Source organism: Heptranchias perlo, chromosome 1, assembly GCF_035084215.1.
Source record: "Heptranchias perlo isolate sHepPer1 chromosome 1, sHepPer1.hap1, whole genome shotgun sequence".
Classification (NCBI taxonomy): domain Eukaryota; kingdom Metazoa; phylum Chordata; class Chondrichthyes; order Hexanchiformes; family Hexanchidae; genus Heptranchias; species Heptranchias perlo.
In genome coordinates, this window is record NC_090325.1 from 3,559,023 (window position 1) to 3,571,861 (window position 12,839).

At 47.6% G+C, this 12,839-nt stretch overlaps 1 protein-coding gene across 1 annotated transcript in view; it reads right to left on the minus strand.

The window, feature by feature from the left end:
• The window catches only part of LOC137322321 (matrix metalloproteinase-21-like), a 49,098-nt gene extending 36,490 nt beyond the window's left edge, over window positions 1-12,608 (minus strand). The window contains exon 1 of the mRNA XM_067985343.1: window positions 12,040-12,608. The gene's annotated coding sequence lies outside the window, so the exon portion shown is untranslated. The remainder of the gene's footprint in view (window positions 1-12,039) is intronic.
• Window positions 12,609-12,839: the final 231 nt, after the last annotated feature.

Genomic DNA, 12,839 nt, shown 5'->3' on the forward strand with positions numbered 1-12,839 from the left:
TATTGAGTGGGGTGTCCCAGAGATTGATGTTTGGGGAGATGTATTAAGTGGGGTGTCCCAGAGATTGATATCGGGGTGATGTATTGAGTGGGGTGTCCCAGAGATTGATATCGGGGTGATGTATTGAGTGGGGTGTCCCAGAGATTGATGTTGGGGGAGATGTATTGAGTGGGGTGTCCCAGAGATTGATGTCGGGGGAGATGTATTGAGTGGGGTGTCCCAGAGATTGATGTCGGGGGAGATGTATTGAGTGGGGTGCCCCAGAGATTGTTGTTTTGAGAGATGTATTGAGTGGGGTGTCCCAGAGATTGATGTTGGGGGAGATGTATTGAGTGAGGTGTCCCAGAGATTGATGTTGGGGGAGATGTATTGAGTGGGGTGTCCCAGGGATAGGTGCTGGATCCCGTACTATGTTGGATGTATATGAATGACCTCGATTCAGTAACGTAACATGAGCAGTCTGTGTGTCTGTGACCAGTCAATAAATTACAGACTGACCTGGACAATACCTTCAAGTTGCTTTGATTATTGCGGATGAAATTGAACAGATCTGTGTGATTTCTGACAACTAGGAGTAAAGTTTGGGGCATATGGAATGAATGAAGGAATGAATGGTCTCAATTGGGTACAGTAGAATTGTGGTCCCGGTATTGGGCTGGAAATCCAGAGGTCAGGAGTTCAAATCTCACCACGTAAATTGTGGAACTGATTGTAATAAATCTGGTAATTTTTGGATTGGCACCAGACCAGCACTGTGAATATTATTCTAAAAGCCCAACTGGTCAGTCGTCTGGAAAATGCTAGAATCCATTATTAAGCATGTGGTAACAGGGCACTTAGAAAATCATAACATGATTTGGCAGAGTCAACATGGTTTTATGAAAGGGAAATCGTGATTGACAAATCTCAGAGTTTTTTGAGGATGTAACTAGCAAGGGGAACCAGTGGATGTAGTTTATTTGGATTTTCAAAAGGTATTTGTTAAGGTGCCACAAGAGATTGTTGCACAAGATAAGGGCAAATGGGGTTGGGGGTAATATATTAGCATGGATTGAGGATTGGTTAATGGACAGAAAACAGAGAGTAGGGATAAACAGGTCATTTTCAGACTGGCAGGCTGTAACTAGTGGGGTGCCACAAGGATCGGTGCTTGGGCCTCAGCTATTTACAATCTATATTAATGACTTAGATGAAGGGACCGAATGTAATGTATCCAAGTTTGCTGATGATACAAAGCTAAGTGGGAAAGTAAGCTGTGAAGAGAATGCAAAAGGGATATAGACAGGTTAAGTGAGTGGGCAAGAAGGTGTACAATGTGGGGAAATGTGAGATTATTCACTTTGGAAGGAATAATAGAAAAACAGAATATTTTTTAAATGGTGAGAGATTAGTAAATATTGGTGTTCAGAGAGATTTGGGTGTCCTTGTACACGAATCACAGAAAGTTAACATGCAGGTACAGCGAGCAATTAGGAAGGCAAATGGAATGTTGGCCTTTATTGTGGGGGGGTTGGAGTATAAGAGTAAGGAAGTCTTGCTGTAATTGTACAGGGCTTTGGTGAGACCTCACCTGGAGTACTGTGTACAGTTTTGGTCTCCTTACCTAGGGAAGGATATACTTGCCTTGGAGGGGGTGCAACGAAGGTTCACTGGATTAATTCCTGAAATGAGAGGGTTGTCCTATGAGGAGAGGTTGAGTAGAATGGGCCTCTATTTTATGGAGTTTAGAGGAATGAGAGGTGATCTCATTGAAACATGTAAAATTCTGAGAGGGCTCGACAGAGTAGATGCTGAGAGGCTGTTTCCCTTGGCTGAGAATCTAGAACTAGAGGGCATAGTTGCAGGAAACGACAACAGTCTGCATTTATATAGCACCTTTAACATAGTAAAATGTCCCAAGGTGTTTCACAGGAGCGATTATCAAATAAAATTTGACACCGAGCACAGAAGGAGATATTAGGACAGGTGATCAAAAACTTTCAGGTAGGTTTTAAGGAGCGCCTTAAAGGAGAGAGAGGTAGAGAGGCGGAGAGGTTTAGGGAGGGAATTCCAGAGCTTAGGGCTTAGGTAGCAAAAAGCACAGCCGCCAATGGGGGAGCGATTAAAATCGGGGATGCACAAGAGGCCAGAATTGGAGGAGCGCAGAGATCTCGGAGGGTTGTAGGGCTGGAGGAGGTTACAGAGATAGGGAGGGGGTGAGGCCACGGAGGGATTTGAACAGGAGAATGAGAATTTTAAAATCGAGGTGTTCCCGGACTGAGAGCCAATGTAGGTCAGTGAGCACAGGGGGTGATGGGAGAACAGGACTTGGTGCGAGTTAGGATACGGGCAGCAGGGTTTTGGATGAGCTCAAGTTTATGGAGGGTGGAAGATGGGAGGCCGGCCAGGAGAGCATTGGAATCGTTGAGTCTGGAGGTAACAAAGGTATGGATGAGGGTTTCAGCAGCAGATGAGCTGAGGGAGGGGCGGAGACGGGCGATGTTACGGAGGTGGAAGTAGGCGGTCTTGGTGAATGGAGGGGATGTTTGGTCAGAAGCTCATCTCAGGGTCAAATAGGACACCAAGGTTGTGAACGGTCTGGTTCAGCCTCAGACAGTGGCCGGGGAGAGGGATGGAGTCGGTGGTGAGGGAACGGAGTTTGTGGCGGGGACCACAGACAATGGCATCGGTTTTCCCAATTGGTGGAAATTTTTGCTCATCCAGTACAGGATGTCGGACAAGCAGTGTGACAAATGAGAGACAGTGGAGGGGGCGAGGGAGGTGGTGGTGAGGTAGAGCTGGGTGTCGTCAGTGTACATGTGGAATCTGACATTGTGTTTTCGGATGATGTCGTCGAGGGGCAGCCTGTAGATGAGAAATAGGAGGGGGACAAGGATAGATCCTCGGGGAACTCCAGAGATTACGGTGCGGGAGCGGGAAGAGAAGCCATTGCAGGAGATTCTCTGGCTACGACTGGATAGATAAGAATGGAACCAGGAGAGGGCAGTCCCACCCAGCTGGACAACGGAGGAGAGGTGATGGAGGAGGATGGTGTGGTCAACATGTCAAAGGCTACAGACAGGTGGAGGAGGATGAGGAGGGAGAGTTTACCACGGTCACAGTCACATGGGGTGTCATTTGTGACTTTGATTCGGGCCGTTTCAGTGGCTGTAGTGGGGAGGAAACCTGATTGGAGGGATTCAAACATGGAGTTGTGGGAAAGATGGGCACGGATTTGGGAGGTGACAAAACATTCAAGGACTTTGAAGATGAAAGGGAGGGTGGAGATGGGGCGGGAGTTTGCAAGGACAGAAGGGTCAAGGGTGGGATTTTTGAGGAGGGGGTTGATGATGGCAGATTTGAAGGGGAAGGGGACAGTTCCTGAGGAGAGGGAACCGTTAACAATATCAGCTAACCTGGGGGCCAGGAAGGGAAGTTGGGTGGTCAGCAGTTTGGTGGGAATAGGGTCGAGGGAGAAGGAGGTGGGTCTCATGGTCAAGAGCTTGGAGAGGGCATGAGGAGAGATAGGAGAGAAACTAGAGAAAGATGTGAGTTCAGGGCGAGGACAGGGGGGAACTGGAGGGGAAGTTTGGCTCGGTGGGCTGGGGAAAGGAAGGAAGCAGCAGAGGCAGCTGAACTGATGGTCTCAATCTTAATGACAAAGAATTCCATGAGCTCCTCGCATTTGTTGTTGGCCGTGAGGATGGAGGGGGCAGGGGAGAGGGGTTTAAGAAGATGGTTTGTAGTGAATATAAACTAGAGGGCACAACTCTAAAAGGGATACAGGAACAGAGGGATCTGGGGGTATATGTGCACAAATCGTTGAAGGTGGCAGGGCAGGTTGAGAAAGTGGTTAAAAAAGCATACGGGATCCTGGGCTTTATAAATAGAGGCAGAGAGTACAAAAGTATGGAAGTCATGATGAACCTTTATAAAACACTGGTTCGGCCACAACTGGAGTATTGTGTCCAGTTCTGGGCACCGCACTTTAGGAAAGGTGTGAAGGCCTCAGAGAGGGTGCAGAAGAGATTTACTAGAATGATTCCAGGGATGAGGGACTTTAGTTACGTGGATAGACTGGAGAAGCTGGGGTTGTTCTCCTTGGAACAGAGACGGTTGCGAGGAGATTTGATCGAGGTATTCAAAATCATGAAGGGTCTAGACAGAGTGGATAGAGAGAAACTGTTCCCATTGGCAGAAGGGTCAAGGACCAGAGGACACAGATTTAAGGTGATTGGCAAAAGCACCAAAGGTGACATGAGGAAAATCTTTTTTACCCAGTGAGTGGTTGTGATCTGGAATGCACTGCCCGAGGGGGTGGTGGAGGCAGATTCAATCATGGCCTTCAAAAGGGGACTGGATAAGTACTTGAAAGGAAAAAATTTGCAGGTCTACAGGGATAGGGCGGGGGAGTGGGACTCGCTGGATTGCTCTTGCATAGAGCCGGCACGAATGACCTTCTTCCGTGCTGTAACCTTTCTATGATTCTAAGAAGAGAAGCTGGGGGTCGGCCATTTAGGACTGAGATGAGGAGGAATTTCTTCACTCAGAGGGTTGTGAATATTTGGAATTCTCTACCCCAGAGGGCTGTGGATGCTGAGTCATTGAATATATTCAAGACTGAGATCAATAGATTTTTGGACTCTAGGGGAATCAAGGGATATGGGGATCGGGTGGGATCAAGTGGGAAAGTGGAATTGAGGTCGAAGATCAGCCATGATCTGATTGAATGGTGGAGCAGACTTGAGGGGCCAGATGGCCTACTCCTGCTCCTATTTCTTATGATCTTATGGTTCACTAATGTTCTTCAGGGAAGGAAACCTGCCGTCCTTACCCAGTCTAACAGTACCAGACAGGAGTGAATCGTTCCCTTTTACCCAATGTGTACTCTACAAATACAGGAGCTGACACTGAGACACACACGGGCCGTACAGTATCAGACAGGAGTGAATCGTTCCCTTTTACCCGCTGTGTACTGTACGTGTACAGGAGCTGATACTGAGACACACACGGGCCGTACAGTATCAGACAGGAGTGAATCGTTCCCTTTTACCCGCTGTGTACTGTACACGTACAGGAGCTGATACTGAGACACACACGGGCCGTACAGTATCAGACAGGAGTGAATCGTTCCCTTTTACCCGCTGTGTACTGTACACGTACAGGAGCTGATACTGAGACACACACGGGCCGTACAGTATCAGACAGGAGTGAATCGTTCCCTTTTACCCGCTGTGTACTGTACGTGTACAGGAGCTGACACTGAGACACACACGGGCCATACAGTATCAGACAGGAGTGAATCGTTCCCTTTTACCCGCTGTGTACTGTACGTGTACAGGAGCTGATACTGAGACACACACGGGCCGTACAGTATCAGACAGGAGTGAATCGTTCCCTTTTACCCGCTGTGTACTGTACACGTACAGGAGCTGACACTGAGACACACATATCCTGCATAAAATGATCTCAGTTTCTACCCTTGCCTTGCGCGCTGCGATTTGCGCTGGAGGTTCTGGGATTAGTTGTAGAGTCTGTGAGTGTGCTGGTTACTGTCGGATGGTAACTGACTTCCTCCCTGAGCACAGTGTGTAAGAGGAGCTATCTGTGGCATATAATAGGGCCAGCAGCGACATGGAAACCAAACTGCACAGGGCTGGGAGAGCGAGAAAATAGGTCACAATGCGAGTGTGATTGATCTGTGAGGAGATCTGACTCCTTCCACACCCTCTGCCCTATTCTGTGTGACACGAACAATATTGGCAAATCGGCCCTGACATCAGAAAAACAACGTCCCACATCAGAGAAAGAAAGAGCTCCCATTTCTACAGCTCCTTTCACCACCTCAGGACGTCCCAAAGCGCTATGCTGCCAATAAAGTACTTTTTGAAGTATAGTCACTGTTGTAATGTAGGAAACACGGCAGCCAATTTGTGCACAGCAAGATCCCACAAACAGCAATGAGATAAATAACCGGATAATCTGTTTTTAGTGATGTTGGTTGAGGGATAAATATTGGCCAGAACACCAGGGAGAACTCCCCTGCTCTTCTCTGAAATAGTGGCCATGGGATCTTTTACATCCACCTGAGTGGGCAGACGGGGCCTCAGTTTAACGTCTCATCTGAAAGACAGCATCTCCAACAGTGCAGTGCTCCCTCGGTACTGCATTGGAGTGTCAGCCTAGATTATGGGTTCAAGTTTCTGGAGTGGGACTTGAACCCACGACCTTCTGACTCGGAGACGAGAGTGCTGCCCACCGAGCCACGGCTGACAGGGAGCAGGGCGTTCAACAGCTGAGCCTGCACATAGGGCATGGTGACTCCCAGGGGAGTGGTGGCTGCGTGGCACACTGGTGCTAATCCAGCCCAGAGTGACGGCAGGGCAGTTCCTTCAGTCCGCTGGCTGTGAGTGCCCGATAGGAACAAAGTTTGGAGCAGTGACTAGGCAGTCCACAATGGGCACAAGCTCAAACCACAACACTGTCCCTGCGGGCATTAAACTGGCCCATAGGACACTCAGGGTGACAAAGTCAATGAAAATAAAAATGGGGAAGAGATGTAAGACTGTCTGCCGACTGGTCGTAATGTGCCCCCTTGTGTATGTCCCAGTTACAGATCTCATGAAGTAGATCAAGAGCCGAGGGAATGGGGGGATGAAGTAGCAGAGGCCCTGGAAGTGTATATTTCAAGGTTCTATTGAGAATGGATGTGTGTCGGAGGACTGGAGAGTGACCAGTGTAACACCCACTTTCAAAAAGGGAGACAGAGCTAACCCGGGTAAATTCATTTAATACCTGCGGGAGGGGATATATTGGAATCTTTAATTAACGGTGTAATCACAAGATATCTGGATGAAGAGTAAATATTTAGAAACAGCCATCATGGATTTCAGAAAGGAAGGTCGTGATAGAGGTGATGGATATGGTAGCTGGGGAAATGTGGTGGATGCTGTGTAAATGGACTTTCACAAAGCTTTTGACAAGCGACCCCAAGAGATGGCGGAGGCACTATTACATATATATAAAAACTCAACAGAAAATGGAATAGTGCCAGAGGACTGATGGACAGATAATGTTGTTCCTATATTTAAAAAGGGAGCTAGAACCAGTCCAGGGAACCATAGACCAATTAGATTAATGTCGGTGGTGGGAAAGATAATGGAATCTTTACTCAAAGATGTAATGGAGAAACATCTAGAGAACGAAAATATAATAAAGAATAGTCAGGACGGATTTCAGAAGAGAAAGTCATGCTTAACCAACCTTATTGAATTCTTTGAAGAAGTAACAGAGAGGGTAATGCAGTAGATGTAATATATTTGGATTTTCAAAAGGCCTTCGATAAGGTACCGCATTGTAGACTCATGACTAAGGTCAGAGTATGTGGACTCAGGGGACAAGTAGCAGAATGGATAGTAAGCTGGCTACAAAACAGAAAACAGAGAGTAGGGGTTAAAGATAGTTACTCAGACTGGCAAAAGATGGGAAGTGGTGTTCCACAGGGATCGGTGCTGGGACCACTGTTGTTCACCATTTATATAAACGATTGGGACTCAGGAATCAGAAGTACAATTTCAAAATTTGCAGACGACATCAAATTGGTGTGTGTAGTTAATACCGAGGAGGACTGCGACAAAATACAGGAAGACATCAATAAACTTGCAGAATGGGCATGTAATTGGCAAATGTATTTTTATATATATAAGTGTGAGGTGGTACATTTTGGTAGGAAGAATAAGGAGGGCACATACTGATTGGATAATAAGAGAGTGAATGGGGTAGAGGAGCAGAGGGATCTGGGGTAGAGATACACAAATCACTAAAAGTAGCGACACAGGTTAATAAGGCCATAAAAAGTGCAAAAAAGGTACTGGGGTTCATTTCTAGAGGGATGGAATTTTAAAATAGAGACGTTATGTTAAACCTGTATAGAACTTTGGTTAGACCACACTTGAAATACTGTGAACAGTTCTGGTCTCCATATTATAGAAAGGATATAGAGGCACTGGAGAAGGTGCAAAAAAGATTCACAAGGATGATATCAGAACTGAAAAGCTTGAACTATCAGGAAGGACTGAACAGACTGGGGCTCTTTTCTCTAGAAAAGAGAAGGCTGAGGGGTGACCTGATAGAGGTCTTTAAAATTATGAAGGGGTTTGATAGGGTAGATGTAGAGAAGATGTTTCCACTTGTGGGGGAGTCCATATTTGGAGGGTGATGACTTTAGTGTAACATCTAGAATATAAAGTCTGGCGTGTGACCTCTGGAATATAAAGTCTGGCATGTGACCTCTGGAATATAAAGTCTGGCATGTGACCTCTGGAATATAAAGTCTGGAGTGTGACCTCTGGAATATAAAGTCTGGCATGTGACCTCTGGAATATAAAGTCTGGAGTGTGACCTCTGGAATATAAAGTCTGGAGTGTGACCTCTGGAATATAAAGTCTGGAGTGTGACCTCTGGAATATAAAGTCTGGAGTGTGACCTCTGGAATATAAAGTCTGGAGTGTGACCTCTGGAATATAAAGTCTGTATCATGTTATCTGGAGTTTAACATCTGGAATATAAAGTCTGGAGTGTGACATCTTGAGTGTGACATCTGGAATATAAAGTCTGTATTGTGTAATCTTAAGTATGACATCTGGAATATATAGTCTGTAGTGTGACATCAGGAGTGTGACATCTGGACTATAAAGTCTGCAGTATGACATTTGTTTTGTGACACCTGGAATATAAAATCTGTATTGTGTTTTCTGGAGAATGACATCTGGAATGTAAAGTCAGTAGTGCGACATCTGTAGTGTGACATCAGGACTGTGACGTAGTGTGACAGGGAGTGGTATAATAATTGTATATTGTGTGATGTTGCTGAAGGTAAGTCGATGATATTCTGTTCTATAAAGAGCATTATACCATGTAATGCACAATGTAATATTCTGCACTAACTTCACATTTATCCACATTATACTACATCTGCCATGTATTTGCCCACTCACTCAACTTGTCTAAATCGCCTTGAAACCTCTTTGCATCCTCCTCACAACTCACGATCCCACCTAGTTTTGTGTCGTCAGCAAACTTAGAAATATTACATTTGGTTCCCTCATCCAAATCATTGATATATATTGTGAATAGCTGGGGCCCAAGCACTGGTCCCTGCGGTACCCCACTAGTCACTGCCTGACACCCCGAAAAAGACCCATTTATTCCTACTCTCTGTTTCCTGTCTGTTAACCAATTTTCAATCCATGCCAGTATATTACCCCCAATCCCATGTGCTTTAATTTTGCACACTAATCTCTTATGTGGGACTTTATCAAAGGCCTTCTGAAAATCCAAATAAACCACATCCACTGGTTCTCCCTTATCTATTCTACCAGTTACACCCTCACAAAACTCCAGTAGGTTTATCAAACATGATTTCCCTTTCATAAATCCATGTTGACTTTGTCTAATCCCGTTGATATTTTCTAAGTGTTCTGTTATCACATCCTTTATAATAGACTCTAGCATTTTCCCTACTACTGATGTTAGGCTAACCGGTCTGTAGTTCCCTGTTTTCTCTCTCCCCCCTTTTTTAAATAGTGGAGTTTCATTTGCCGCCCTCCAATCTGCAGGATCTGTTCCATAATCTATAGAATTTTGGAAGATGACAACCAATGCATGTGTACCATCCACAGGATGCACTGCAGCAACTCACCAAGGCTTCTTCGACATCACCTCCCAAACCCGCGACCTCTACCACCTAGAAGGACAAGAGCAGCAGGCACATGGGAACAACACCACCTGCACGTTCCCCTCCAAGTCACACACCATCCCGACTTGGAAATATATCGGCCGTTCCTTCATCGTCGCTGGGTCAAAATCCTGGAACTCCCTTCCTAACAGCACTGTGGGAGAACCTTCACCACACGGACTGCAGTGGTTCAAGAAGGCGGCTCACCACCACCTTCTCAAGGGCAATTAGGGATGGGCAATAAATGCCGGCCTCGCCAGCGACGCCCACATCCCATGAACAAATTAAAAAAAAACTATTTCCATGGCTAACTCTTTTAGTATTCTGGGATGCAGATTATCAGACCTTGGGGATTTATCGGCTTTCAGTCCCATGAAGGACAGGAAGTGTACACTATTTGCACCATTTTAATTATATTATAGCAGATAATCTCCCACAGCAAGTCAGACTATGGATGTTTTAATAAGATCAAGAACATAATTTAGGTACGTGTCTCTTTAAGACTACAAAGTCTACTGTTGTTAAGTAAACACTGTATGAGCTCATACAGATGTCAATTATGAGACTGCAGATTTTCTGACTACCGTAGTTTGTTATCTGTAAAGTTCCTTTGTTTCTTTACACCTGTCTTTGAAAGTTGAGTGTGAACCTGAAGTGTGACCGACAAGTGTGACAGACAGGAAATGTGTATCAAATGTAATGCTTTTTGTTATGGATAGATAGAACTGTAATTACAGATAGAACCCAATAGATCCTATGGTTTTAATAGGGGGCTTTCACTATTACTATGAATGCTGGGATAGCCCACCCTTCATATTTCTTCATAGTTATCTTGCCTTTCAAGTAACAACATGCCCCAGAAATGGGTTGGTGCTGAGCAGGAAATAGGAGATAAGCTCAGCGAGGTAGCTTTGAGGAGAATACGACAATAAGGGAGGGGTTTACGGAGGAGATCCAGAGTGTGGGGGTCAGAGGGCTGAAAGCACGGCTGCCAATGGCTGAATAGTGGTCGGAGGAGGGATAGAGACAGCAGGCCAGGTTGGAACGGGCGGACACTGAGCTGGGATGGAGGGCTGGAGATAATTGTAGGAGAAGGGTAGAGCGAGGCCATTGAGCTGAAGACAAGGTTGAGGAAGACAAAGCAGGAAGACCTCTCCCCTTCCACCTCCCCTCCCCTCTGCTTCTCCTCGCCTTCCCCATCCACTCCCCCTCCCCACCCCCTCCACCTCCCCTTTCCTCGCCTTCCCCCTCCCTCATCATCCACCTCCCCTCCACTCACCTCACCTCGCCTTCCCCTCACCCTCCTCCTCCACCACCCCTCCGCTCCCCTCTCCTCGCCTTCCCCTCCCCCTCCTCCTCCACCTCCCCTCCGCTCCCCTCTCCTCACCTACCCCTCCCCCTCCACCTCCCCTCCCCTTGTCTTCCCATCCCCTCTCCCCATCTCCTCCAACTCCCCTCTCCTCGCCTTCCCCTCCCCCTCCTCCAACACCTCCCCTCCGCTCCCCTCTCCTCGCCTTCCCCTCCCCTCTCCTCGCCTTCCCCATCCCTTCCATCTCCCCTCCCCTCTCCCTGCCTTCCCCATCCCCTCACCCTCCCCCTGCCCTCCCATTCCCCTCGCCTTCCCCTCCCCTCTCCTCGCCCTCCCCATCCCCTCACTCTCCCCTCCCACCTCTGGGCGTCCCCCTCCCCTTCCCCTCACCCTCCCCTCCTCTTCACCCTCTCCTCCCCTCGCCCTCCCCCTCCCTTCCCCTCCTCCTCCCCTTCCACTTCCCCTCCCCTCCCCCTCTCCCAAGAGGAACCTTCCTGTGTCCTCCAGCCAAGGGGGAGAGGGGAGACACTCCCTCCCCCACCTGAAGGGGCTGTGAAAGGGACAGTGCAAGAGGAAAAGGAGAGAGAGAAAGGCAGGGAGAAGAGGATGAGTGGAAGAGGAGCAGAACGTCAATCCAACTGGCCGAGACAGTGGTCGGTGTGACAGATGTGATCGGTGTGACAGATGTGGCCGGTGTGACAGATGTTCCTGGCTCGCCAGGTTGCTGGGAATCGCGCAGCGAGGATTTGTCCAGTGTGGGAAGCCAGGGCTGTAAATCCTGCGATCGAATTCCGTCACTTATAAATTTCACATTATGCTAAATAATGCTTCCTGACCTGTGATTCCCCTGTTGGCCTCCCTTGGACCCATGCCATCACATACCCAACCAGTGCGCAATCATCCAGTTGTTTCCCGAGTGTTTACTCTCTCTATGCGATTGGTCTCCTTGAATTCCTTTACTGCTCGGTAAACACACTGTGGGTCTCACAATGTTACAGACAGGGAGAGCACTTACCGATTGCAGGTCACTCTCCATACTCTGCACGAGTCCAAGCACTTGTCTCACAGATTCTGCCCACCTCTTTGCAAACTGTTGGGTCCACAGTCAGATTGTGACAGAAGAGCACACCTGCCTCTCTATCTCTCTCCTGCACCCTGCCTCTCTCTCTGATCCTATCTCCACTGGTCTCTCTCCTGCTCCCTTTTTTTCTCCCCGTCTGTCTCACTATCTCTCTCTTGCTCTCTGCCAGTCCTGATCCTCTCTCCGTGTTTCCGTCTCTAACTGTATCTCTGTCCTGTTCTCTTTTATTCTAACTGCGTCACTCTCCCTTGCATATTCTCTGATGTTGTATCTGTCCCTTTTTCTGTCGCTCTTGGTATCTCTCTATCAGTCTCTCGGATTTTCTCCCTCTCTCTATCTGACTCGTCACCCTCTCTCTCTCTCTCGTTGCCTGTCTCCCTCGCCTTCTCTCCACCTCCTTCCGCCTCTCCCTCTCTTTCTTTCTCTGTCCCCTCAGGTCTGTCTCTCTTCTCGTTGTCTCAAAGTCCTACGTTGCTCTGAAGGGGAGCACCTCACAGTCCGGCTCTCAATCCCCACACAGGTGTCTGACTGCCGATCGAGGGAAGTGACATCAGAGATGGCTGATCAAGCTTACTTGCCCCAGGGTGTGAGTGCTCTGAGTTACAGTGTTCATACCAAACACTGCTGGGTGGGGCAAAGATAACCTGCTCAAAACAGCACGGAGGGAGAGGGAGAACAGTTCAGAGAAAACACTGAAACTTCAACATCGTTCACTCTCGTAGCTTATAGGAATT